At 45.0% G+C, this 26,921-nt stretch overlaps 1 protein-coding gene across 17 annotated transcripts in view; it reads right to left on the bottom strand.

Annotated features, from left to right (window-relative positions):
• The window catches only part of tenm3 (teneurin transmembrane protein 3), a 4,148,867-nt gene that overhangs the window by 1,574,442 nt on the left and 2,547,504 nt on the right, over positions 1 to 26,921 (bottom strand). The gene's annotated exons all lie outside the window — the stretch shown is intronic.

Raw genomic sequence — 26,921 nt, forward strand, 5'->3', positions numbered from 1 at the left:
TAAAGACAGCAGGTTTACATTCGCTACAGAAACAGGCATTACTTTGAAATCATCAATGAGCTGAAGATATTCTTTAGCTTGGAGAGAGAGAGATCATTACACAGCTGCTTGCTTTGAATGCAGCTCTCCAACTCTGAAAACAAAACTAAAAACACAGTGCAGCTTCCAGCTCAAAACAAAAGTGAAAGACAGACAGCCCAGCTCCACCCACACACCGATATCACTGCAGCTATTTGATAAACACCCATTTCTTAAAGGTACATCCACCTGACAACCAGAACAGGCTCCGGTGTGTGGCGACTCGGGGGTTTTCACAGTAACTTCATTGCAATGTTAATGTAAACCTACTTGTGACAATAATAAAGATTATATTACAAGTGCTCTGCATTTTCATCTGTAAGCACACCAGGTGCTCTCAAAAACTGAAGGACAGAAAGCATCCAGAGAAATCAGATGATAATGAATCTAAGCTTTTAAGGCGATTTGATTATTCAGGAAAGATATGTTGGCTTTGGAGGGCACACAGCACAGTTTCACTGTGGTTGTATTCTTTGAGTTTAGAAGGCAGAGGGTTATCTAATCAAGTTCTTTGAAAAAGATAGAACAATTTGATCAGGAGATACAGATGAACTCAGATAAGAAATGCAAAATGATGGGACATAATCTTAAAATCAGAGGTAAGCCAATTAAAAGAGAACCACACAATGGGCAGGAGAAATCTGTAACTCTCTTCCCCGAAACGTTGGTTCCTTTAATTTTCCAAGACAGAGGCACCTGGACTTTTTTCAATGGTTACAGATATCAAAGGGAGCTAAATGGAATTGGGGTGTAGATCAAACATTGCCATTCTGAGTGGCAAAACAGGCTCAAGGAGTTGAATGGCCCCTGTTCCTATGTTCCTTATTATCAATGATACAGTGTACAACAGTGTTTCCTCATTTCAATTACAGCTGTCTAAATAATTAATAATGTAGACATCTGTGCTGAGCAAAATGCTTGTTATCAGGTCAGTACTTAAGCAGCACTTCGGCACTGGGAGAAATATCAATCTCATAAATTTTAAGTGGGTGAGAAAAGACAACAGCTTAAACAAATGCTCTGTGGTTACTTCCATTCTGCAGTCGATCCTCCTGTAAAATGGTCTTTGGATACCGCATTGAAAGGTGCTGCAGTGAGAGACTAGTCACAAAGTCAATCAATATATCTTCTCAAGTGATTAGGAACTGAAGTATTGCATGTTATCGGAGGGGCTGTGGTGCATCAGCGTTGAGTGAGGGGTGTGAGCAAAGTGTCCTGTAAATTGCCTGAATTATATTAGCAAATGGGTTTCAGCTGAAGCAGCCACATGTAATGGAACAGAGTTGCACTGAATGGTGGTAAGTATCTGAGAAATAAGGCTATTCTGGCAAATGCAAGCTTCTAAAGCAATTATGACAGATTTTTCAGCCTCATGCTTATAAACCCATCATTGATTGTATTGAAAGCTATTTCATAGCCTCAAGTCCAGGGGATAGCCTGACATAAACATGCCGCATCTGGTCTGGTTCTGTTTTGGAATCTATGTTAAAGAGGCGTAAGCCCAGAAATGACGCTTACAGAAATAAAAAGAGGTCAGGTCCCCTCACATACGTCTGTGACAATTTGATAGGTTGGCAAGGTGGGTTGTAAAACAGATAAATGCGCCTACATGTTTCAGTGGCTCACAGGTACCATTACACTTTTATATTTGGTGGAACGAATGACAGCATGCAGGATGAAATGCCTTGTTAACCAATGTCACTCAGATTGGCCAATCGTATGACACATCTGTAGAGTAGTAATCAGTGATGGAGTAACAGGAGAAGCTTTTCTTTGAAAAATTATCTGAGTTGGAAGAAGATCCTCTTTATAGTTGGAAGATGTTTTTCTTGTCTCTCTTTGGCACCTGAAGGACAGTGGCTGCACTGCTACTTACAGGAAGAGTCTAAGATCAGGAGGGCAAGGAATAACCAATTGGCAGACATTGTTGATGCAGTTAGAACCAAGGATTGAAGTGGAACAAATCAATACATCATCAAAGAGCCTCACCGACTCAACACTCCAGAAGCTAATGCCTGCCTCCCAGAGAAGAAACGAGATTGACTTAACCATGAAGCTCATAAGGACAAGGTTGCATAAACTCAGAAAACATTGCCAACTGGCATCATTGAGACTTTAATCTCTCCTGTGAACTTGCTCTCTAATGCTGTTATTCAGTCATCTCTCTGCAGGTTTAATGCTAATCTATAGTCGCCCATTTAGCAGATCAGACATTTCTCTCAACTATAATTTAATGGTCAGTGAGTAGTGCTGTATTACATCAATACTCCTGAATTTCCTTTTGCACTTTCACAGACTTCATTAGAAACACAAAAGTGTTTATTAATAAGAAGAATTGTACAGAAGTATAGCAGCCACGTGGCTGCACCGAGTACCTGGCATGTCTCCTGCCGAAAAGCGGGCACCCCCAGCCCCTGAGGTGGTCACCTACTCTGAGTTCCAATTGGTCACCCATACTTGCCCTTAAAGGGACAATTACCACTATCGATCACATCCTTCCTCCTTTAACTCCTTTATACAATCTACAAAAAATCTAACTAAACATTATATACATGAGATGGACAATTAGAAATTAATAAATCTTTGAGGGTTTTTTCTGCTTCTTGTAGATCGGCATAATTCTATTGTCTGAGATACTTCCACAGGATCGACATTAACAGGCACCTCTTTGGACACAGGCAGTTCATTATTGCGTGCTTCCACAGAGACGTTAGTTATGTCCATAATTGGTCGATCGGGTACTTCGGGCTTCTGGGTTCAAAAACATTTGTTGATGGCAACACTGACTGCTGGAGCGTCTCTCTACTCAACAAACGATCCATCCCTCCGTGTCCAGTTGGTATGATGGGGGAGGGGTTCCAGTCTCAGAGTCAATAATTCTGGGGTCGAAACTTGATCCGCTGCCTAAGTTTCATATTATGAACTTAGCTTGTGCGATAAAGCTTCTTCTCTTTCCAGCATTTCAATTCAGCATCTTTTTCATCGACCATCTTATCATATTGATTCTTGTACTTTTCTATTAGTGTGACCATTTCAGCAATCTTGTTCTGGCACGTAAACTCAGTTTCTTTCCCTGTCTGAGTTGTTGATTCTGTTGTCAATTTCAATGTTTTTACTGCTTCAGTTAATTTCTCATTGCCAAACTTCTTTCTTCAAGCTCTTGTTCTCTTGAGATTCAATTCTTCACTGGACTTGCTCTTATTTTCAACTTGTTTTTTTTTGTGGAATTTAGTTTATTCTCCATTGTCCCAATAAATTCTCCTTCTTCTTCCCTTCCTTTTGTATTTTTTCCCCAATTTCTTCATTTGTCAAGTTTTCTGTCAATCATTTCATCTTGTTTCAATGTCTTCTCCAGAGCTTCAATTATTTTTGCCGATTCCCATTTTAAATTAATGGTTACTACTTTTCTAAAAATTTTTTAATTTCTGCCTTTCTTCCAAGGGGAGTCCATCATGTTCTGACTGGACATTTACATTTGACCAATGGAACATTCATTTCTACTTGTCTTCAGCCAAACGTTGCAGTTGGTCGGGGCTGTCTCTGATGAAGTGCTGATTTGCTTTCATTCCCCAATTCTCTTATTGCCCTTCATTTGGTCATTAAGTGTCTTTCACTGCTCTCCTTCTGGGTCTTTCATTGCCCCCTTGGGGTCTTCAGTGCCCTTCTTCTGGAGTTTTTCATTGTCCTTTTCCGGTTTTTCATTGCCCACTTTCAGGCATCTTCTATTGCTCTCCTTCTGGGGTCTTCTTCACCAACTTTCTCAGGTCCTTTATTGCCTCATTTTTTGGCTTCATTGCCTCCTCTTTGAGGTCATCATTGCCCCCTCTTTGAGGTCACATCTAAGTTGCCTCTTCCCTGAGGTCTTCATTGCCCCCTCCAGGGTCTTCTGTTGTCATTTTCATGAGGCTTTCCTTGCCTATTGACCTTTTTCAAGAATTGCCCTTTTTCTGGGGTCTTCTCCAATTTTCCTGTACACAGCAGTTTGTTCTTTCATTTGGTGCCACTTTAAATGCATTGTCACTTTCAATGCGTTTAAAACTTAGATGTCAGAAGCTTCCTCTCTGTGATTTTCCTGGCTGCTCTCTTTTTAAAAAAAAATTAAACTTCTCCTTTTACTAAATGAAAGCTCTTTCAGCGATCTCTAGTTTTTTTTAAATTTCTTCTAGCCACTTGGAGCATCTGCTTTTTTCTTGGCTATTTTTTCTTTGATATGCCAGTTTTTTTGTTGATTTCACTCGGCAACCCGGTACTCTCGAGGTCCAAGGTGCTATTGTTTTTAAACTTATTAACTGGTCGAAAAATTCCCTTCTTTTGCTTGAGGTTCATCAGTGGAGCAATTGCGGCCACAGGAACCCACAGGCTCTGCTCTGACATCAGGAGCTTGCCAGTTTCAGTTCCTTGATTTTCCTGTGTCTCAAGAGATGACACTACGCTGCAACTCACTTGGGGCTTTTCTATTTACATAAAGCACTGTTTTCTGCATGCTGTTTTTAAAAAAAAAACTTTGCAGCATCTCTTTAATTAAACTTAAAGCCACAGCTCTTGCTTCACAGGGTTATTTTCTCTTCACTTTTTTTCTCTATATATTTCTAAACTTTTGACTGTCCTGGAAAATTCAGGTTTCTATCCCCTCAGCCTCTCCAATGCACTGAGTCTCCTGGACCACCTCTCCTCCTCGTCTATAATGAGTGGAGGTACATTTCTGCATTTCGATCACTCTTCTGGATTTTGAACCAAGTGTTTTGCCATGTTCACTCCATTGCCCACGCAGCTTGGAAATCTCCATCTTTTCTGATTCTGCATTACTCAGGGTCTGGCAATATGTCAAATGGGTCTATTGACCCAAAGAGAGGCATTGTGGTGAGTAATTTCTTAATTAAAACAAGATGCTCACAAGTGTCGGGCCGGAGGCAGTGACATGATAATTTTATCCTTGTCACCAAATGTAATGATGCACTTTCACAGACTTCGTTAGAAACATAAAGGTATTTATTAATAAGAAGAATTGTCCAGCAATGCAGTAGCCACACGGCTGCACCTAGTCCCCTACATGTTTTCTGCCTAGGAGAGGACTCCCACATCCCTGGGGTGATTACCCACTCTGAGCCCAATTGGTCACCCAAGGCATGTGACCCTTACTCCCCTGTGTGCCCTTAAAGGGACAATCACCACTAATCACCACACACTTACAACTCATCACTCATTTTCTGAAGTAAATCTATTCATCATCAATTTGTGAATCAAACTGCTCGGTAACTCTGATTACATCTTTTACAACTGTCAATATTTAAGGGTGGCACGGTGGCACAGTAGTTAGCACTGCTGTCTCACAACCCCAGGGTCCCTGGTTCAATTCCGGCCTAGGGTGACTCTCTGTGTGGAGTTTGCACTTTCCTCCCATGTCTGTGTGAGTTTCCTCCGGGTGCTCCGGTTTCCTACCATAGTCCAATGATGTGCAGGGTGTGTGGATTGGCCATGCTAAATTGCCCCTCGGTGTCCAAAAGGTTAGGTTGGGTTACTTGGTTACGAGGATGGAGGTGTGGGCTTAAGTTAGGTGGCCTTTCCAAGGGCCGGGGTACACTCAATGGGATGACTGGCCTCCTTCTGCACTGTAAATTCTATGATTCTATGATCCAATGTTGAGCTTCACATCATGATTTCATGGTCAATAAATGACTTGGAACAAATTCCAGGTTTGAATCCCTCCAGTCAGATTTATGCCCTGTCACAGTAGCAGAACAGCTCTTCGCAATGCCATCTTATGTGACTGTTGCAAACTTTTTCACCTCGACCTCTTGGCCTGTCTGCTACCTTTAACAAGGGTGAGCATGCAATCCTCCTCCAACACCTGTCCATTGTTGTCTAGGTTGGTGGCAATGCTCTCATGTGGTTCCGATGTCTTCCATTTAATCATGTATAATTTGCAATGGATTCTCTTCCTACTCCAACACCATTACCTCTTGTGTCCCACAAGGTTGCCCTCCAACAATGCCCCAATCTACATGCTGCCCCTTGATGACATCGGCCAGAAGTAGTGTTCATTTTCACAACTCCTCTGACAACAGCCAATTAAATCCCACCTCACTTGACTCCCCCTTGACTTAGCTCACTGGGCTAAATCACTGGCTTTGAAAGCAGACCAAGCAGGCCAGCAGCACGGTTCGATTCCCGTATCAGCCGACCCGGACAGGCGCCGGAATGTGGCGACTAGGGGCTTTTCACAGTAACTTCATTGAAGCCTACTTGAGACAATAAGCGATTTTCATTTTCATTTTCATTTTCATTGTTTCGTAAATCATCAGACTGCTGATCTGCCACCTAGAGCTGGACAAGTAAAACAATTCCTCCAATTAAACATTCGGAAGATTGAATATATTGGGCGGGACTTTCCTCCTGTGGGCAGGGCCAGAAAATTCCAGCTATTATTTCAGTCCTTGCTCCAAATTCTGTTCCCGAGGATCTATCCCCCTCCCTGACTGCTGTGTGAGATGAAATTAGACTGTTCATATCCTTGTCATATTTGTTCCAGAGATGAGCCTCTGACTTGATATTCATCCCATCACAAAGGCAGATGAGCGGAGGTAGAGGCACGTTGGAGATAGTGGCATAGTGGTATTATCGCTGGACTAATGATTTGGAGGCAGGTACTCAGATCTTTAAAATTTCAAGAATAGGTGTTGACAATTATTAAATGAGTTAATGGAATCCTGGCTTTCATATCTATAATACAAGATTGTCACAGTCAATCTTCAGCTATACTGAGCCTTGATCAGACCATATCTAGAGTGCTGGAAGCAACACTGGACACCACACCTTGGGAAAGAAGTACTGGCCAGGATTCACCGTTCCCCGACGCTGATTTTGTAATTGGCAAGAATCCCTATGACGTAAAATCGGGGTGGTGCCTGTTTGATGCAGGTTTTGTAGGCTCCGCCCTATCCAAAATGGCACCATCGCGTTGTGCACATCACGGGACGGCCTTCGCGCATCACCTGAAGGCCCTCCCCCGATGCTCTACCCCCGATGGGCCAAGTTCCCGACCGCACGGTTGACGTGTGCTCTCAGTGGTCGGGAACCTGACGTTTGGCTGCGGACTGTGTCCAGCGCTGCCACAGTCAGATGGGAGCTGTGCTGCTGGCCGGGTGGTGGAGGGGGCGGGGGGGGGGGGCTGCTTCCATGAGGGCTGGGGGGGAGGGGGGGGACTAGTGGGGGGTGACCAGGTGGTGGCCAGGGGGATACTATCTGGCAGGTCGGGGCCATGCACGGCAAGCGCCATGTTTTACGGCACGACCGCTGCAGGTCATCGGCGTGCGCATGCGCGGCCACAGACCTGGCCATTCTCCAACCGTTTTTATTGTGGGAGCCAAGAGTTTTACGCAGCGTGGTTGCTATCCCCTCACCGGTCTCAGGATCGGTAAGGGGGTGCCGCCAGTTCTTTTGACGTAAAACGCCACAGATCCACTTCGGCTCAAAACAGGTGAATCCAGCACACTGACTTCGGAGGGAGTGAAGATTTACGAGAATGATGCATGGACTTTAAGGCTTAACTTAGAAGGAGAGTCATAGATGTTTACAGTATGGCAACAGGCCCTTCTGCCCAGCTTGTCCATGCCGCCCAGTTTCTATCACTGAGCTCGTCCCACTTGCCCGCATTTAGGCCCATATCCCTCTATACCCACCCTGCCCATGTAACTAACAGCTTTTTAAAAGACAAAATTATACCCGCCTCTACCACTGCGCCTGGCAGCCTATTCCAGATGCTCACCACCCTCTGTGTGAAGAAATTTCCCCTCTGGTCTCTTTTATATCTCTTCCCTCTCACCTTAAACCTATGCCCTCTAGTTCTGGACTCCTCTGTCTTTGGGAAAAGATGTTGGCTATCGACGTTATCTATGCTCCTCATCATGTTATAGACCTCTATAAGATCACCCCTAAGCGTCCTACGCTCTGGGGAAAAAAGTCCCAGCCTATCCAGCCTCTCCTTATAACTCAGACCATCAAGTCCTGGTAGCATCCTCGTAAATCCCTTCTGCACTCTTTCTAGTTTAACAATATCCTTCCTGTAATAGGGTGACCAGAACTGAACACAGTAATTCATGTGAGAGAGGAAACAAATTAGCACTGTATTCCACTGAATTTAGACATTTCAGGGGTGATTTCGTCAAAGTTTTCAATATATTGAAGGAAACAGATTAGGTTAATTGGGAGGAACCACCTCCATCAGTTGGTAAGTCTGCTCTCAGGATTGGATTTGTTTATTGTCACGTGTACCGAGGTACAGTGAGAAATTGTTTTTGCGAACAGCTCAAACAGATCATTTTGTACATGAAAAGAAAATACATAATAGTCCAACAAGTCAAGACAAGTCTCAGATGCACAGCTTTCAGGAGTGTTATTAGGAAACATTTCGACAGACAAAGGGTGGTAAAAGTTTGGAATTCGCTTCTGCAAATGGCAATTGATGATCGATCTGTTGTTAATTTTGAAACAAAAGATCGATAGATTTTTGTTCACCAAAGGCATTAAGGGATATGAGGCAAAGGCCAGTATTTGGAGTTTGGTCTGATATCAGGCATAATTGAGGGGCTAAATAGCTACTCCTATAATCTATGCTTTTGCCGTATGTTGGTCATATTAGGGGCAGCACGGTCACACAAGTTGATAGCACTGTGGCTTCACAGCGCCAGGGTCCCAGGTTCGATTCCCTGCTGGGTCACTGTGCAGAATCTGCACGTTCTCCCCGTGTGCACCGGTTTCCTCCCACAGTCCAAAGACATGCAGGTTAGGTGGATTGGCCATGATAAATTGCCCTTAGTGACCAAAAAGGGTGGGGGGGGTTATTGGATTACGGGGATAGGGTGGAAGTGAGTCGTTGCAGACTCGATGGGCTGAAAGGCCTCCTTCTGCACTGTATGTTCTATATACTTAAAGGCAGACAATGTAATATTTAGTGACACAGTGCACAAAACATGTTCTCTGATGGTCAGAGGTCAGGATTTTCTGCCCCACGCTTCCTAGCGGGTTTTCCCATGATGGATGTGGTGAGCCATTGGCTGTTAATGGGATCTTCCGGTCAAACCAAAGTCTCCAGTCTTTTGTATGGCTTGCCCGCCCTGCTGCTGGTGAACCCACCGTGGGAGGGGGTGGGGGGGTGTGGGGTGTGTGTGTGCGTGCATGCGTGTGAATTTTGGCGGAATGGGAAGATCCCAACAGCAGGAAGGAGCAGAAAGTCCCACCCAAAGAGTCGTGTCAAAACGGAGAGAACAATCAACATTCAAAGGACTCATTTGCATTATAAGCTAGCCTCCCTAAACGGAACCAGGGCACTTAGAATTGTCATTTCCATTACATTTCACTAATGAATAACAGAACAGGTCATTTTCCCAGTCCGACCTCATTATTACTCATCTAACTTGCATTAGAATAAACTTCCTGCCAGTATTATCATTAGGATAAACAATGGAGTTCAAACAGCAGCACAATAAAACCTTTCATAAAAATTACGCTGTTTAACTTGATGCATCACCATCAACGTCGCATAAATATATCAAACCTCCCCATAAAAGATTTGATGGCATATGTTTCCAACTGGTGATAATTCAATGGTTCCAGTAAATGATTTCTCAACGATAAAAAGACCAAGGTACAGGTTCTTATTTTTTTTGTTTGATATAAAGAAATTGCTTTACAAAAGCCAAAGGTATTTGGAAAAATACTTTTGAACATCCATTAAAAGACTTTGCAATTACAGTGTGTGAAAATGAGTGACGTCTGTATGCAATTCCTTTGGCCACTACTTTAATAAAGTGGTGGAAATCTTTTAATAACTGAGAAATGCAATAAGCAGCCTTGAGCGAATCTTAATTGCACAATTTGAAGACCGAAACATATCACTAATACTAAATATTCCAAATGGCTCCATACAAACTATCCTTTTGATTCCCACCCATGCATCTGACTTTGCCCATGGCAATAGGGTACAATTTCAGAAAGAGCCATTTAAATATTGCAATGGCGGACAAATTGAATCAAATAAAGAATTTAGGTGGAATTTCTTTATATAAAATGGTGAGAATGGGTAACATCCAGCTCCATTGAGTGGCTGAAGCAGATAGCATTTGACAAATTTAAGGCGAGGCTTAGTCATAATGAGGGTGGGAAATGTAGGGTTCTACAGGTGTGAGACATGGTAGGAAGAGATCATTGCCATCAAAATTACATCACATGAGGAAGCTCGTTTGGTATATAAAGCGGAATGTATTTCATTCACACGTGGCATTGAGGATGGGGACATTTTTGGGGCAACCTCCTCCTTCAGTTAGTGGTTTAATTTCCTTTGAGAAGGTGGTGGTGATTCTCTTCCGATCCTTCGTAAAATGTATATCATTGATCAATCTTGTAATCTCTCATAATGCCCCCCTTTGGCTCAATGTCAATTAATATCGAATGACAATTCAATGAAATGCCAAAGAGAGGTTTTCCTACATTAAAGATGTGATGTAAATTGGTGTTGTAATTGGTTGCTGTATACCCTGACCGATCAGTTAACAGAGCAGACCAGCGATCAAATGCCCCTGCTTGACATGGATCAATTTCACACAAAGAATGCATTCATGCCACACAAATGCCAGGCAATGACCATCTCCAATAAGAGCGAAGCAAACAATCGCCCCTTGACATTCCAATAAGAGAGAAGCAAACAATCGCCCTTTGACACAAATGTGAGGTAATGCATTTTGGAAGGTGTAATACAGGTAGGGGATATACAGTGAATGGCAGAACCCTCAAGAGTATTGACAGTCAGAGAGATGTTGGTGTACAGGTCCACAGGTCACTGAAAGGGGCAACACTGGTGGAGAAGGTAGTCAAGAAGGCAGACGGCATGCTTGCCTTTATTGGCTGAGGCATTGAGTATAAAAATTGGTAAGTCATGTTGCAGCTGTATAGAACCTTAGTTAGGCCACACTTGGAGTATAGTGTTCAATTCTGGTCGCCACACTACCAGAAGGATGTGGATGCTTTAGTGGGGGTGCAGAAGAGATTTACCAGGATGTTGCCTGGTATGGAGGGCATTAGCTATGAGGAGAGGTTGAATAAACTGGCGGCTGGTTTAGCACAGGGCTAAATCACTGGCTTTTAAAGCAGACCAAGGTAGGCCAGCAGCACGGTTCAATTCCCGTACCAACCACCCCGAACAGGCGCCGGAATGTGGCGACAAGGAGCTTTTCACAGTAACTTCAATTGAAGCCTACTTGTGACAATAAGCGATTTTCATTAATTTCATCTTGGTTTGTTCTCACTAGAATGAAGGAGGTTGAGGGGCGACCTGATAGAGGTCTACAAAATTATGAGGGGCACAGACAGAGTGGATAGTCAGAGACTTTTTCCCAGGGTAGACGGGTCAATTACTCGGGGGCATAAGTTTAAGGTACGAGGGGCAAGGTTTAGAGGAGATGTACGAGGCAAGTTATTTTACACAGAGGATAGTGGGTGCCTGGAACTCGCTGCCGGAGGAGGTGGTGGAAGCAGGGATGATAGTGACATTTAAGGGGCATCTTGACAAATACATGAGTAGGATGGGAATAGAGGGATACGGACCCCGGAAGTGTAGAAGATTTTAGTTTAGACGGGCAGCATGGTCGGCGCAGGCTTGGAGGATCGAAGGGCCTGTTCCTGTGCTGTACTTTTCTTTGTTCTTTGTTCTTTATTCAATGGCATTGCCATCGCTGAATCTCATACTGTTAACATCCTGACCACAAATTGAACTAGACTAGCCACTAGGTAGGCAGTGGTGTAGTGGTATTGTCGCTGGACTAATAATCCAAAGACCCAGAGTTATGCTCTGGGGACCCGTGTTTCAATGCCACCACGGCAGATGGTGACATTTGAATTCAATAAAGAAAATGTAGAATTAAAAATATAAAGATGACGATGAAAACATTGTCAATTGTCGTAGGGAAGGAAATCTGCCATCCTTACCTGGTCTGGCCTACATGTGACCACAGCAATGTGGTTGACTCTTAAATGCCCTCAGGGATGAGCAATAAATGCTGGCCCAGCCAGTGACGTCCACATCCCATGAGAGAATAATCCTGCGATGCATAACTCACCACCTGATTCCCCAAAGCCTGTCCACCATCTACAAGGCATAAATCTGGGGTATGATGGAATACTCCCCACTTGCTTGGATGAGTGCAGCTCTAACAACACTCAGGAAGCTTGACACCATCCAGGACAAAGCAGCCCGCTTGATTGCTGCCCCTCCCAGAAACATTCAATCCGGGTTATTCTCTCTTCCAATTTCTTCCATCGGGCAGAAGATACAAAAGTCTGAGAACACGCACAAACAGACTCAGAAACAGCTTCTTCCCCGCTGTTAGTAGACTCCTGAATGATCCTCTTATGGACTGAACTGATCTCTCCAAGCATCTTCTCTATTGTGCAGCATTACACTCTATATGCTTCACCTAATGTCCATGTCTATGTATTTACATTATGCATTTATCCTATGACTTATGTTTTTCACAAATGGAACGATCTGCTTGGTCTGTACGCAGAACAATACTTTTCAATGTACTTCGGTACACGTTACAATAAATCTACATTTAAATGTATTCACCACCGATGGACAGTGCCAGCCGTGTGTACCATTTACAAGCTGGACTGCAAGAACTCACCAAGGCTCCTTCGGCAGCACCTTCCAAACTGACCATTACCATCTAGAAGGACAAGGGAGCAGGTGCATCACCTGGAAGTACCCGTCCAAGTAACTCACCATCCTGACGTGGAAATATATCGCCGTTCCTTCACTGTCGCTGGGTCAACTTGCTGTGACTTCCTCCCTAATAGCACAGGAGGTGCACCTACGCACCACATGGACTGCAGGGGTTCAGAAAGACAGCTCACCTCCACCTTCTCAAGGGAATTAGAAATGGGTAATGAATGCGGCCTAGCCAGTGAAGCCCACCTCCCATAACAAAATTGATAATAAAAAAAAGAGCCACCAGGGACAGTTGAGATAATTTGCTTTTATAACCGATTAAGCGGGATAAGATGTCGATATAGTTCTTAATAATTGAAAGGTGACACAGTGGTTCATACTGCTGCCTCATAGCGCCAGGGACCCAGGTTCAATTCCAGCCTTGGATGACTGCGTGGGGTTTGCACGTTCTCCCCATGTCTGCGTGGGTTTCCTCAGGGTCCTCCGGTTTCCTCCCACAGGGCAAAAGATGTGCAGGTTAAGGTGGAGTTAGGGCGGTCGAGTGGGCCTAGGTATGTGCTTTCGGAGGGTTGGTGCAGACTCAATGAACCTTTTGTAATGTTGATTGAAGAATGGGTTTTTCATTTTATCCCACAGTCCAAAGATGTACAGGTTAGGTGGATTGGCCATGCTAAAATGCCCTTTGTTTCCAAAAGGTTAGGTGAGGTTACTGGGTTATGGGGCAAAGGTGGGAGCATGTGCCCAGATAGGGTACACATTCACAAGGTTGGTGCAGACTCAATGGGCTGGATGGCCTCCTTCAGTATTGTAGGGATTCTATGAACATTGACTGTCAAGAATCTTGCTGCATTCTGAGGTTACAAAAGGTGCCACATAAATGTAATTTGATTAATTCATGAATCCACTTTGGGACGTGTGACATGAACTGTTTGTACGCTCCATGAGATTCATATTGCCAATTTCTGACATACTGCTCTCGGTCAGCAAGCTGCAGTCCAAGAAGTAGATTTCAGAATTCCCGAAGGTTGGTGGCACTAAAAAAGCAACTGGTATTGTCAAGCTGAATCCTCATTTAGCTTTGCCAAATACCTTAAGCCGGATGATATAAACTGTCATCCCAGTGTTGCCAGTGTTGCTATCATTTCACCACCTTTTGGAAAATTGAGCTCTCTCCTGGAATCTGCTTTTGCACAAAGCCTAATTTCCTCCAATTGTCTTGGGACTGAATGCTCACATCTTTGTATAACTCAGTCTGTCTCACTTATCCTGACAGTCGGACATTTATGTGACTCTCCAATGTAATGTGTTCTCGGGAACTTGTCTTAATAATGCAGTTAAACAGATGACTCGTGCATCTCAGCCAGCTGTATTTTAAGCTACTGCAAGAACTAGCCCATCAGAATATGTACACTTGATCTGTATTTGTTTCTGAAGCAAATCTTCTGGTTTCATAAAATTGCCTATGAAATTGCTTCTGAAGTCCCGAGTGACTGGGAAAATGCATGACCCATCCTTCCAGGGCAAGTGAGAAAATGAAAAAGATTGCAAATTGGGGCAGGTGAATTTGCACGCAGGGTGAGCAGTCCTGAAAACCAATGTTCCTGCTCTGCTGCAGAGACAATGCCAGAGCTGGACTTCCAAACCAGCCAAGAAGTGCATCACCCCATCAAATTTCACAGTTTCAGATTGTTGATGGGCTCCTGCTCCAGAATCAACACAGCCGAGTGGGACATTTATTTATGGGATGTGGGCGTCACTGGCCGGGTCAGAATTTATTGCCAATTCTTTGCGAGGCCATTTCGGAGGGGGTTACATGTCGGCCAGACCAGGTAAGGACAGCAGGTTTCCTTTCCTAAAGGACACGAGTGAACCAGATTTCCAACAGTCAACCATAGTTTCATAGTCATCATTAGACTTTTAATTCCAGCTTTTGATAGATTCAAATTTCACCATATGCCTTGGTGAAATTCAAGTACAGTGTTCAGATCATTAATCATAGTCAAAGAGTTTTACAGTGCAGACAGAGGCTCTTCGGCCCATCATGTCTGCGCTGACCATCAAGTACCTGTCTATTCTATTCCCATCTTTCAGCACTTGGTCCTTGGCTTGTATGTCATGCCGTTTCAAGCACTCATTTAAATGTTCCTTAAATGTTGTGAGGATTCCCGCCTCGACCACCTTTTCAGACACTGAGTTCGAGGTTCCCACCACCTCTGGGTGAAAAGGTTTTTCCTCAGATCCTCTTTAAATTCCTGCTCCTTATCTGAAATCTATGCCCACTGTTTATTGACACCTTGACCAAGTGGAAATATTTCTTCCCATCTGCCCTATTTATATCCCTCACAATGTTGTACACCTCAGTGAGCTTCCCATTCAGCCTTCTCTGCTCAATGGAAAGCAGCCCAAGCCTATCATCTTATCTGAAATACTCCAGCCCAGGCATGTTCCTGGTGAATCTCCTCTGCATCCTTTCCAGTGCAATCACTTATTTCCTATAATGTGGTGAACAGAACTGCACACAGTACTCCAGGTATGGCCTCATAGAACATGCAGTGCAGAAGGAGGCCATTCGGCCTATCGAGTCTGCACCGACCCACGTTAAGCCCTCACTTCCACCCTATCCCCGTAAACCAATAACACCTTCTAACCTTTTTGGTCACTAAGGGCAATTTATCATGTCCAATTCACCTAACCTGCACGTCTTCGGACTGTGGGAGGAAACCGGAGCACCCGGAGGAAACCCACGCAGACACAGGGAGAACGTGCAGACTCCGCACGGACAGTGACCCAACGGGGAAATGAACCTGGGACCCTGGAGCTGTGAAGCCACAGTGCGAGCCACTTGTGCTCCCGTGCTGCCCATGAATGTTATATTCTTATTTTCCATATCTTGGCAAATAAAGGCAAGGATCTCTGATGCCTTCTTAATCACGTTAACTACCTGTCCTGCTGCCTTCTGGGACCTTTGGACATGCACCCCACAATCCCTCTGATCCTTTGTACTTAAAAATGTCCTGCATTCATTGTATTCCATTGCCTTGTTAGTCCTCCCAAAATGCAATACTCCTGGTCTCTGGCTGACAATACCACAACGCCACCACTTTTCCAGAGATGTGGGAAAAACGGGGAGGTGTGTGATCGCGAAAGTGTAGCGGTGAGCAGCTGTTTGATGGTAGAGCCAGCAGATCCAATTGAATGGCAATTTCACAACTGGAACAGTTAGTTTTCCTTGATATCAAGTTGGGGCACTGAAAGCAGGACTTGTAGTGATTCTGTCAGATAATACAATACTGTCAGTTCAGATGTCAAGCTACAAAAGGTTACCGATAACTATTCATCTTCGCACCCCCAGAGGAATTTCTAGTGCAAGGCTGGATATGAAGGAAGTACTGCATGACCCAGCCCCAATCCAAATGTCACAGAATCACAGAATACTACAGTGCAGAAGAGGCCCTTCGACCCATTGAATCTGTGCCGACACATGTAAAGCCCTGACCTGCCCACCTAATCCCACTTGCCAGCACTTGGCCCATAGCCTTGAATGTTATCACATTTAAAGGGTGTGAGGCATTCCACCTCGACCACCCTCCCAGACCATCACCACTGTCTGGATAAAAAGGTTTTTCCTTAAATCCCCACCTGAACCTTTCACCCCTCACTTTGAACTTGTGTATCGTCATAACTGACCCTTCAACAAAGGGGAACAGCTGCTCCCTATCCACCTTGTCCATCCCCCTCGTAATCTTTTACACCTCAATCAGGTCACCCCTCAGTCTTCTGTGCTCCAGAGAAAACAATCCAAGCCTATCCAACCTCTCTTTATAACTCAAATGTTCCATCCCAGGCAACATTCTGGTGAATCTTCTCTGTACCCGCTCCAGTGCAATTACATCTTTCCTATAATGTGGCAGCCAGAATTGCAACAATACTCAAGCTGTGAGCTCACCAAAGTTCTATACAGCTCCATGATGACCTCCATGCTTTTGTAATCTGGCCCCAATTGATAAAAGTGACTCCCATATGCCTTTTTCACCGCCCTATTAACCTGCCTCTCTGCCTTCAGAGATCCCTTTGTTCTTCAGAACTTCCCAGTGTCAGACCTTTCCACAGTATACTTCCATGTTAAATTACTCCTTCTACAGTGCATCACCTCACGCTTTCAGGATTAAATTCCATCGAATCATAGAGTGCAGAAGGAGGCCATACAGCCCATTGAGTCTGCACTGGCCCTTGAAAAGAGCACCCTAATTAACTCCTTTACCCTATCCCCATAACCCAGTAATCCTACTAAGGGGCAATTTTGGCATGGCCAATCCACCTAACCTGCACATCTATCACGGAAGGAATTCTGTTAATATGTTTCCACATAAAAAGAGAGAAAAAGAGGAACAAATTTGCATTTATATTAAGCATTTCATAACCTCTGCAGCAGAAAGGACTTTTCCGTCAGTGAAATACTTCAGAAGTGAAAACAGAAATTGTTGGAAACACTCAACGGATCAAGCAAAATCTGTGGAGAAAGAGGCAGAGTTAATGCTTCAGGTTGATGCCATCTTATTTTCCTCTCTCCAAAGATGCTGCCTGGTTTGTTGATTATTTCAAACTTTAGCTTTTCAGCATCTAGTTTGCTTTTGAACTGCTTCAGTAAGCATAGTCACTGTGACTTTGTGGCTAAGCGTGGCGTCCAATGTTGAACACAGCCAAGTCCCACCAACAGCAATGTCAAATGTCAGCAAGTAATCTCTTTGATGATGTGGTTGGGGGAATAATAAGAACATGAGAACTAGGAGCAGGAGTAGGCCATCTGGCCCCTCGAGCCTGCTCCGCCATTCAATGAGATCATGGCTGATCTTTTGTGGACTCAGCTCCACTTTCCGGCCCGAACACCATAACCCTTAATCCCTTTTTTCTTCAAAAAACTATCTATCTTAACTTTAAAAACATTTAATGAAGGAGCCTCAACTGCTTCACTGGGCAAGGAATTCCATAGATTCACAACCCTTTGGGTGAAGCAGTTCCTCCTAAACTCAGTCCAAAATCTACTTCCCCTTATTTTGGGTCTATGCCCCCTAGTTCTGCTTTCACCCGCCAGTGGAAACAATCTGCCCGCATCTATCCTATCTATTCCCTTCATAATTTTAAATGTTTCGATATGATCCCCCCCCATCCTTCTAAATTCCAACGAGTACAGTCCCAGTCTACTCAACCGCTCCTCGTAATCCAACCCCTTCAGCTCTGGGATTAACCTCGTGAATCTCCTCTGCACACCCTCCAGTGCCAGTACGTCCTTTCTCAAGTAAGGAGACCAAAACTGAACACAATACTCCAGGTGTGGCCTCCCTAACACCTTATACAATTGCAGCATAACCTCCCTAGTCTTAAACGTCATCCCTCTAGCAATGAAGGACAAAATTCCATTTGCCTTCTTAATCACCTGTTGCACCTGTAAACCAACTTTATGTGACTCATGCACTAGCACACCCAGGTCTCTCTGCACAGCATCATGCTTTAATATTTTATTGTTTAAATAATAATCCCGTTTGCTGTTATTCCTACCAAAATGGATAACCTCACATTTGTCAACATTGTATTCCATTTGCCAGACCCCAGCCCATTCACTTAACCTTTCCAAATCCCTCTGCAGACTTCCAATATCCTCTGCACTTTTCGCTTTACCACTCATCTTAGTGACATCTGCAAACTTGGACACATTGCCCTTGGTCCCCAACTCCAAATCATCTATGTAGATTGTGAACAATTGTGGGCCCAACATGGATCCCTGAGGGACACCATTATCTACTGATCGCCAACCAGAGAAGCACCCATTAATCCCCACTCTTTGCTTTCTATTAATTAACCAATCCTCTATCCATGCTACTACTTTACCCTTAATGCCATGCATCTTTATCTTATGGCAGCAGCCTTTTGTGTGGCACCTTGTCAAAAGCTTTCTGAAAATCCAGATATACCACATCCATTGGCTCCCCGTTATCCACTGCACTGGTAATGTCCTCAAAAAATTCCACTAAATTAGTTAGGCATGACCTGCCCTTTATGAACCCATGCTGCATCTGCCCAATGGGACAATTTCTATCCAGATGCCTCGCTATTTCTTCCTTGATGATAGATTTCAGCATCTTCCCTACTACTGACGTTAAGCTCACTGGCCTATAATTTCCTGCTCTCTGCCTACCTCCTTTTTTAAACAGTGGTGTCACGTTTTCTAATTTCCAATCCACCGGGACCACCCCAGAGTCTAGTGAATTTTGGTAAGTCATCACTAGTGCATCTGCAATTTCCCTAGCCATCTCTTTTAGCACCCTGGAATGCATTCCATCAGGGCCAGGAGACGTGTCTACCTTTAGCCCCATTAGCTTGCCCATCACTACCTCCTTAGTGATAACAATCCTCTCAAGGTCATCACCTGTCATAACCTCATTTCTATCAGTCACTGGCATGTTATTTGTGTCTTCCACTGTGAAGACCGACCCAAAAAACCTGTTCAGTTACTCAGCCATTTCCTCATCTCCCATTATTAAAACTCCCTTCTCATCCTCTAAAGGACCAATATATACCTTAGCCACTCTTTTTTGCTTTATATATTTGTAAAAGCTTTTGCTGTCTGCTTTTATATTCTGAACAAGTTTACTCTCATACTCTATCTTACTCTTCTTTATAGCTTTTTTTAGTAGCTTTCTGTTGCCCCATAAATATTTCCCAGTCCTCTAGTCTCCCACCAATCTTTGCCACTTTGTATTCTCTTTCCTTCAATTTGATACTCTCCCTTATTTCCTTAGATATCCACGGTTGATTTTCCTTCTTTCTACCGTCTTTCCTTTTTGTGGGTATATACCTTTGCTGAGCACTGTGAAAAATCGCTTGGAAGGTTCTCCACTGTTCCTCAACTGTTCCACCATAAAGTCTTTGCTCCCAGTCTACCTTAGCTAGTTCTTCTCTCATCCCATTGTAATCTCCTTTGTTTAAACACAAAACACTCGTATTTGATTTTACCTTCTCACCCTCCATCTGTATTTTAAATTCCACCATATTGTTATCGCTCCTTCCGAGAGGATCCCTAACTATGAGATCATGAATCAATCCTGTCTCATTACACAGGACAAGATCTAGGACCGCTTGTTCCCTCGTAGGTTCCATTACATACTGTTCTAGGAAACTATTGCGGATACATTCCATAAGCTCCTCCTCAAGGTTGCCTTGACCGACCTGGTTAAACCAATCGACATGTAGATTAAAATCCCCCATGATAACTGCTGTACCATTTCTACATGCATCAGTTATCTCTTTGTTTATTGCCTGCCCCACCATAACGTTACTATTTGGTGGCCGAAAGACTACTCCTATCACTGACTTTTACACCTTACTATTCCTGATTTCCACCCAAATGGATTCAACCTTATCCTCCATAGCACCGATATGATCCCTAACTATTGCCCGGATGTCATCCTTAAATAACAGAGCTACACCACCTCCCTTACCATTCACTCTGTCCTTCCGAATAGTTTGATACCCTTGGATATTTAACTCCCAATCGTGACCTTCCTTTAACCATGTTTCAGTAATGGCCACTAAATCATAGTCATTCACGATGATTTGCGCCATCAACTCATTTACTTTATTCCGAATACTACGAGCATTCAGGTAAAGTACACTTATGTTGGTTTTTTTTACCTCTGTTTTGAATCTTAACATCTACAGTTTTACTCCTTTTAGTATTACTGGGCCTATTCACTGAGCTCCCCTCAGTCACTGTATCTTGTACTGTCGCAATTTTTGATTTTTGACTATTTCTTCTCTGTCTTGCACTTTCCCCCTTACTTCCTTTTGCTTCTGTCCCTGTTTTATTACCTTCCAACTTCCTGCATCGGTTCCATTCCCCTGGTGGTCAGAACACTCATGTGCCCCTCCTCAAAGAGTACTGAGGGACTCGCTTTGTCATTTCAACAAAAGGATAAGGATTGATGCTAATTATATGACTTTTGTTCACAAAACAGGCTAAGCTGACTTCAGGTTAATGTCTCATCCAAAAATTGGCACCTCTCACAGTGCAGCACTCCTAAGTACTGCACTGATGTGTTCAACTAGACTTATGAGCTCTCTGGAGTGGAGCTTGCTTGAATATGCAGGAGGGAATGTGATTGGCTGTTGTCCAACTCTTTTTACAGCACCTGCTTATTGTGTTCATCATATTCATTAATTCCAGAATGTGATTGTTGTAGTTTATCCCTTTGCAAATATCCTCATAAATGACTAAGCACCACGTCATATTCTAACCACATGTTTGCAATATCACCGCTTTATATTTTATTCACATATTCTGTAGACAATCACCTCCTATCCCCCACCTCTCCATGACATATGCAGAGAAAATCACTTTCATTGCCATTTCTCTTCAAAGCACCAAATGCGTTGTTGCAAGTGCCATGGGTATTGACCCATTTCCCTAATCTTCGGGAAATGTTAAGGAATGGCCAGTGAAACTTGTATGGATCAAGTTAGTCATTCAAATGCAAACCAACCTCTCTGTGGGGCCTGCGGGAAACATCTGCTACACAGCGCAAGAAAGAGTTCTCGGGTCTGAACAAATAATTCCTTCCAACATAGGTCATCTTTCCTCTATTGTCTTTTCTTTAGGGAAGGCTTACATTGGTCAATGAGTTTCTTTTCTTTTTTTTTAACTGTTTAAAACGTTGGGCGAATTAATCTTATCCACACTGAGATTTTCCTTGTGCAATGTATTTTAGATTCAGCTTGAAACAGATTAATTGTCACCTGCTTGTCTGAAGCTGCAGTGAAGTAGTGTGTATTTAACATTGAAGTCAGGAGAGGCCCTTCTGGAAATAACTGCCCCAGATATTGATTGGAGGGAATTGGAATTTATAACAATATTTATTGTCACAAGTCGGCTTACATTAACACTGCAATGAAGTTACTGTAAAAATCCCCGAGTCACCGCATTGGGCGCCTGTTCGGGTACACAGAGGGAGAATTCAGAATGTCCAACTTACCTAACAGCAGGGGCGGAATTCTCCGCACTCACGACGGTGCGGAGAATAGCGGGCAGCGTAAATTTTTATGGCCACGCTGGTCCGACGCCCTCCCGCTATTCTCCCCCCCCCCCCCCCCCCGCCCGCCTCCCGACACGAATCGCTGCCCGCCGTTTTTGTACGGCGAGCAGCGATTCACCACTGGCCGATGGGCCGATTTCCAAGGCCTTTACGACCGTTTTTATGAACGTAAAACACACCTGGTCTGACCGTTCGTAAAAATGGCCGTAAAGTCCCGATCTGGGGAACCATGGCACCGATTGGCACGGCAGTACCATGGCCGTGCCAAGAGTGCCATGGACCCGCGATCGGTGGGCACCGATCGCGGGCAGCGGGTACTTACCCTGCGCACTCTTTCTCCCTCCGCCATCCCTCTGTATCCATTCGCGGGGCGGCTGAGAGGCATACCGGCCCGCGCATGCGTGGGTTTCACGCATATGCGTGATGACGTCATCCGCGCATACGCAGGTTGGAGTCGTCCAATCCGCGCATGCGCGGCTGACGTCATCTGACGGCAAGCCCGCTATGCCGGAGTTCACGGCCGCGCGATGCTAGCCCCGACTGGGGAGCAGAATCGGTTCCCGGTCGGGGGGGCGGAGGCTGGCGTCAAACCCGCCCATTTTTTATGCCAGCCTCGCGATTTTTCGCGGGTGCGGAGAATCACGCCCCACATCTTTCAGGACTTGTGGGAGGAAACCTGAGCAGACACGGGGAAAACATGCAGACTTCACACAGACAGTGACCCAGCTGGGAATTGAACCTGGGACCCTGGAGCTGTGAGGCAACAGTGCTCCCCACTATGCTACCGTGCTGCTCCATTCTGCATTTTGCCACTTTCAAAAGAGCAGAAAAACTTGGGGCGCACGAAACGATTCTTGAAAACTGGAAGGACAAGTTGATAAAGTTGTAGATAAAGAAGTGCAGGTTTTACAATTAGGGGGAATGGAGCACCAAAGATACAGGGCGCGATTCTCCCAGACAGGGAGAAATCGTAAGGCTGGCGTCAAAACCGGGCAGGTTTGACGCCAGCCTCCCCCTTCCCGACCGGGAACCGATTCTGGTCCCTGGTCGGGGCTAGCATGCCGCGGCCATGAACTCCGGCATCGCGGGCTTAACGAATTTCGTTAAGCCCGCTTGCCAGAGTTTGCGCCGGCTGACGCGTCACATGACGTCAGCCGCGCATGCGCGGATTGGAAGACTCCAACCTGCGCATGCGCGGATGACGTCATCGCGCATTTGCGCGAAACCCGCGCATGCGCGGGCCGGGATGCCCCTCAGCCGCCCCGCGAAGAGATACAGCGGGGCGGCGAAAGGACAAAGAGTGCGCGGGAATCGGACCCGCTGCCCGCGATCGGTGGGCCACCGATCGCGGGCCCATGGCACCCTTGGCACGGCCGTGGTACTGCCGTGCCAATCGGTGCCATGGTTTTCAAAATCGGGACTTTACGGCCGTTTTTACGAACGGCCAGACCAGGTGTGTTTGCCGTTCGTAAAAACAGCCGTAAAGGGCTTGAACTTCGGCCCATCGGCCAGCTGAGAATCGCTGCTGGCCGTAAAAAAATGGCGGCAGCGATTCGTGTCGGGAGTCAGGCGTGGGGGGGGGGGGAGAATAGCGGGAGGGCGTCAGACTAGCGTGGCCATAAAAATTTACGAACCCCGCTATTCTCCGCACCGTCGTGAGTGCGGAGAATGGCGCCCACAATGCTCTGAAAAGTAGAAAGCACCTTTATTTACATCGCACATTTCATGGCTTCAGAATGTCTCAAAGCACATTTTAGCCAATTAATTGGGTTTTTTTGTGTAGTCACTGGCGTGGTGTAGGAAACTCAGCAGCCAATCTGCAAGCTGGAAGGAGAAACACACACCAGTGAGATGGATGACCAGCTTGTCTGCTTTAGTGGTTTGGGTTTTCCTGCTGAAATGTACATGCTCAGGATGCCCTGCCTGCTTGTATTTCAAATTTCCAGCACCCGCAATCATTGCTTTTTACCTGATGCTCAACCATTCAGCAGTTCGGCTGCATTTAGAACATGGGGCAGGAGTCTCCCAGTCCTGGGCCGGGGCAGGAGTCTCCCAGTCCTGGGCCAGGGCTGCGGGTCTCCTTTCCTACACGCCAGCCCCTGTAGTCCTGTGCCATGTTGCGTCGGGGCCAGAGCATTGAAGGAGGACACTGCACATGCTCGCGTTGGCGCCGGCGCCACTGCACATGTCCTCATTGGCGCCGGCGCGACTGCACATGTCCTCATTGGCGCCGGCGCAACTGCGCATGCGCGGATCCTGCGGTGCACAGTTTGCGCTGGGATCAGCAGCTGAAGCGGTGTGAACTGCTCCAGCGCCATGCTGGCCCCCTGTAGGGGCCAGAATTAGTCCTGGGAGCGGCCCATTCATGCCGTCGTAAAACGTGACGGTGTTTACGACAGTGTGGACACTCTGCCGCAGGATTGGAGAATCCCGCCCATGGTGTTCAGCTTTGGGTGTCCTCGTTCCACAGGGGGAGTATGGTGGATATTCATTAGGGCAGGACCTACCGAATGTTTGTGCCACGGAACCCTTTTGACCTCCCAAGAGTTATGACAGAATCCCTGAAAAACATTGCTATTATTTTGAAAAGTCAAAGCACAAAAAACGATTGCTTTTGTCTGACAGATACAAAAATACAAAAACAATTTTTAAAACTAATTTTCTATTTCTTATTTATTAACATTTATTATAATTAAAACATTATGTTAGTCAACAAAGTCGTACCTTCTTCAGTAATTTTTGATGGGAGAATGCTGCTGATTCTTTTGCTCAGAATTTGTTTAATATTAGGAGTGTTGCTGGAGAGCTGGGTTCTCCTATCAGACACATACACTCTCAAACACGATCACCTTTCTCACCCACACACACACATAGATTTACCTCTCCTTCTCACATGCACATACAAGCACTTCTCTCTCTCACACATACACACGCACACACTTACCTCTCTTTCCCACACATACATACAAGCACCTCTCTTTCTCACACACAGACACACTCACCTCTCTCTCACACATGCATACACTCCCACTACTCACACATGCACAAACATTCTCACCTCTCACACACACACGCATACTCTCTCACCTCTCACAAATACTCAACACTTCCGCCTCTCTCTCTCTCACCTCTCTCTCCCTCACTCCATGGCCACTTCCTTCCTTGCTCCAAAGCCGCTTCCCCTCCTGCCCCATGACGACTGCCTATCTTGTTCCATCATCCGCTCTCTTGCTCACTCTCGCCCTGGCCTGGACCTTTGAGGACTTCTGTTCCCGCTGTTTCCAGCTTGCCCAATCAGAAACTGGCCTCACACTACATTGGCTGCTTACAGGTTCAATAGTGATTGGACAAGTAGCTTCATAACATTTTCAACATTTTATACTGACCTATCGTGTTACAGTATACCCAACAGCATCCGGTTTGGGAAACAGTGAACGAACGAAATACCCAGCAAATGTGGCTGAAATTCATCTCTCTTCATTAATACAAGTTGGCTTTTGGAGAATTCAATTAGAGTTTTCAATCAATCAAATATAAAACAGGAAGAGTCAGCTGACGGAGGTGGATCAAGAAAGCCAGATGAGATATTATTCATGTTGATCTTGACTTCATATCACCCACAACTCTGCTATCCATGTCCTTTATCATGCCAAATCCAGTTGACTCATCAACCGGTCAACAATATCTCCCACTCAAACAATGCCTCAATTTTAAAATTCCCATCCTAATTTTCAAGCATCTCCACAGTCTTGCCCTCCCTATCTCCCTACTTTCCTCCAGCCTTACCACCTTCCAAGATATCTAGGCTACATTCGGCCTCCTGAGTATAGCTGGATCTAATTATTCCACCACTGGCAGGTATGCCGTTAGCTACCCAGATCCTAAACTGTGAATTGGCTCCCTTCACTCCTTTGACTCTCTATAACTCTTCCCTTCCTGAAGAATAATATCCATTCATAAATTATGCAGAAAATTTACAGAATGTGGTGGCAGCTCCTCGGGCCAGAACTGTGAAGCTTATTGTGATCTGGTAGCACTGCAGACCGTGAACCATGCACTGAATGTCATAAGGGCTAAATTCAATGTTATGATGGAACTGAAGAAAACCAATAGAATATGTCTCAAAGGGGAAGATGGTGTGCTTGCCAGCAGCTATAAAGAGAAAGATGGATAATTTTGAGCTTGGACTGAGCTAACGCATTTCTAATTTTGGTTACTAATGAACCGATTGCGCATTTCTGAATGTAATGTTTTTGTTTCACTAATTAGAAGGTCTTGTTCCTTTCTATTGTACATGCATCTCCTGCATAATCATATCCCAATCTGCACGTAGCATATTCAGTGAGTGTTCATAGAATTTTGTTCATAGAATTTCATGGAATTTCCAGTGCAGAAGGAGGCCATTCAGCCCATCGAGTCTAGACCGGCCCTTGGAGTGAGCACCCCACTTAAGACCACACTTCCAACCTATCCCGTAACCCAGTAACCCAACCTAACCTTTTTTGGACACTGAGGGCAATTTATCATGGCCAATCCACCTAACCTACACATCTTTGGCGTGTGGGAGAAAACTGGAGCACCTGGAGGAAACCCATGCAGGCACAGGGAGAACGTGCAGACTCCGCACAGACAGTGACCCAAGCCGTGAATCGAACCTGAGACCCCGGACATGTGAAGCAACTGTGTAACCACTGTGCTACCGTGCTGCCCAAGAGAAGGACAAACTATTTTTAAAAGATTTACACGGTGAAGTTCGTTTGCTGTGGTTCAGTTGGGAGAAAGAGTGTGGTGTTCTGAGCATTTGTCCCCAAACCATATGCAAACATTAAACACAAACGCCTGAAAATTTGGTTCATCTTCAGAATGACTGGTGGCTCCCAGCCTTTGTGTCCCATACATATCTGGAGGCCTGGAGCTGCATTTCAATATGCTTAGAGAACTGTGAATTCTGGTCAAGTATCTAGAGACCACTTACTATTCTAATCCCACCGCACATCACTTGGTCCTTAACCTTGAATGTAATGGCATTTTGAGTG

The sequence above is a fragment of the Scyliorhinus canicula genome, chromosome 8 (assembly GCF_902713615.1).
Source record: "Scyliorhinus canicula chromosome 8, sScyCan1.1, whole genome shotgun sequence".
Taxonomy (NCBI): domain Eukaryota; kingdom Metazoa; phylum Chordata; class Chondrichthyes; order Carcharhiniformes; family Scyliorhinidae; genus Scyliorhinus; species Scyliorhinus canicula.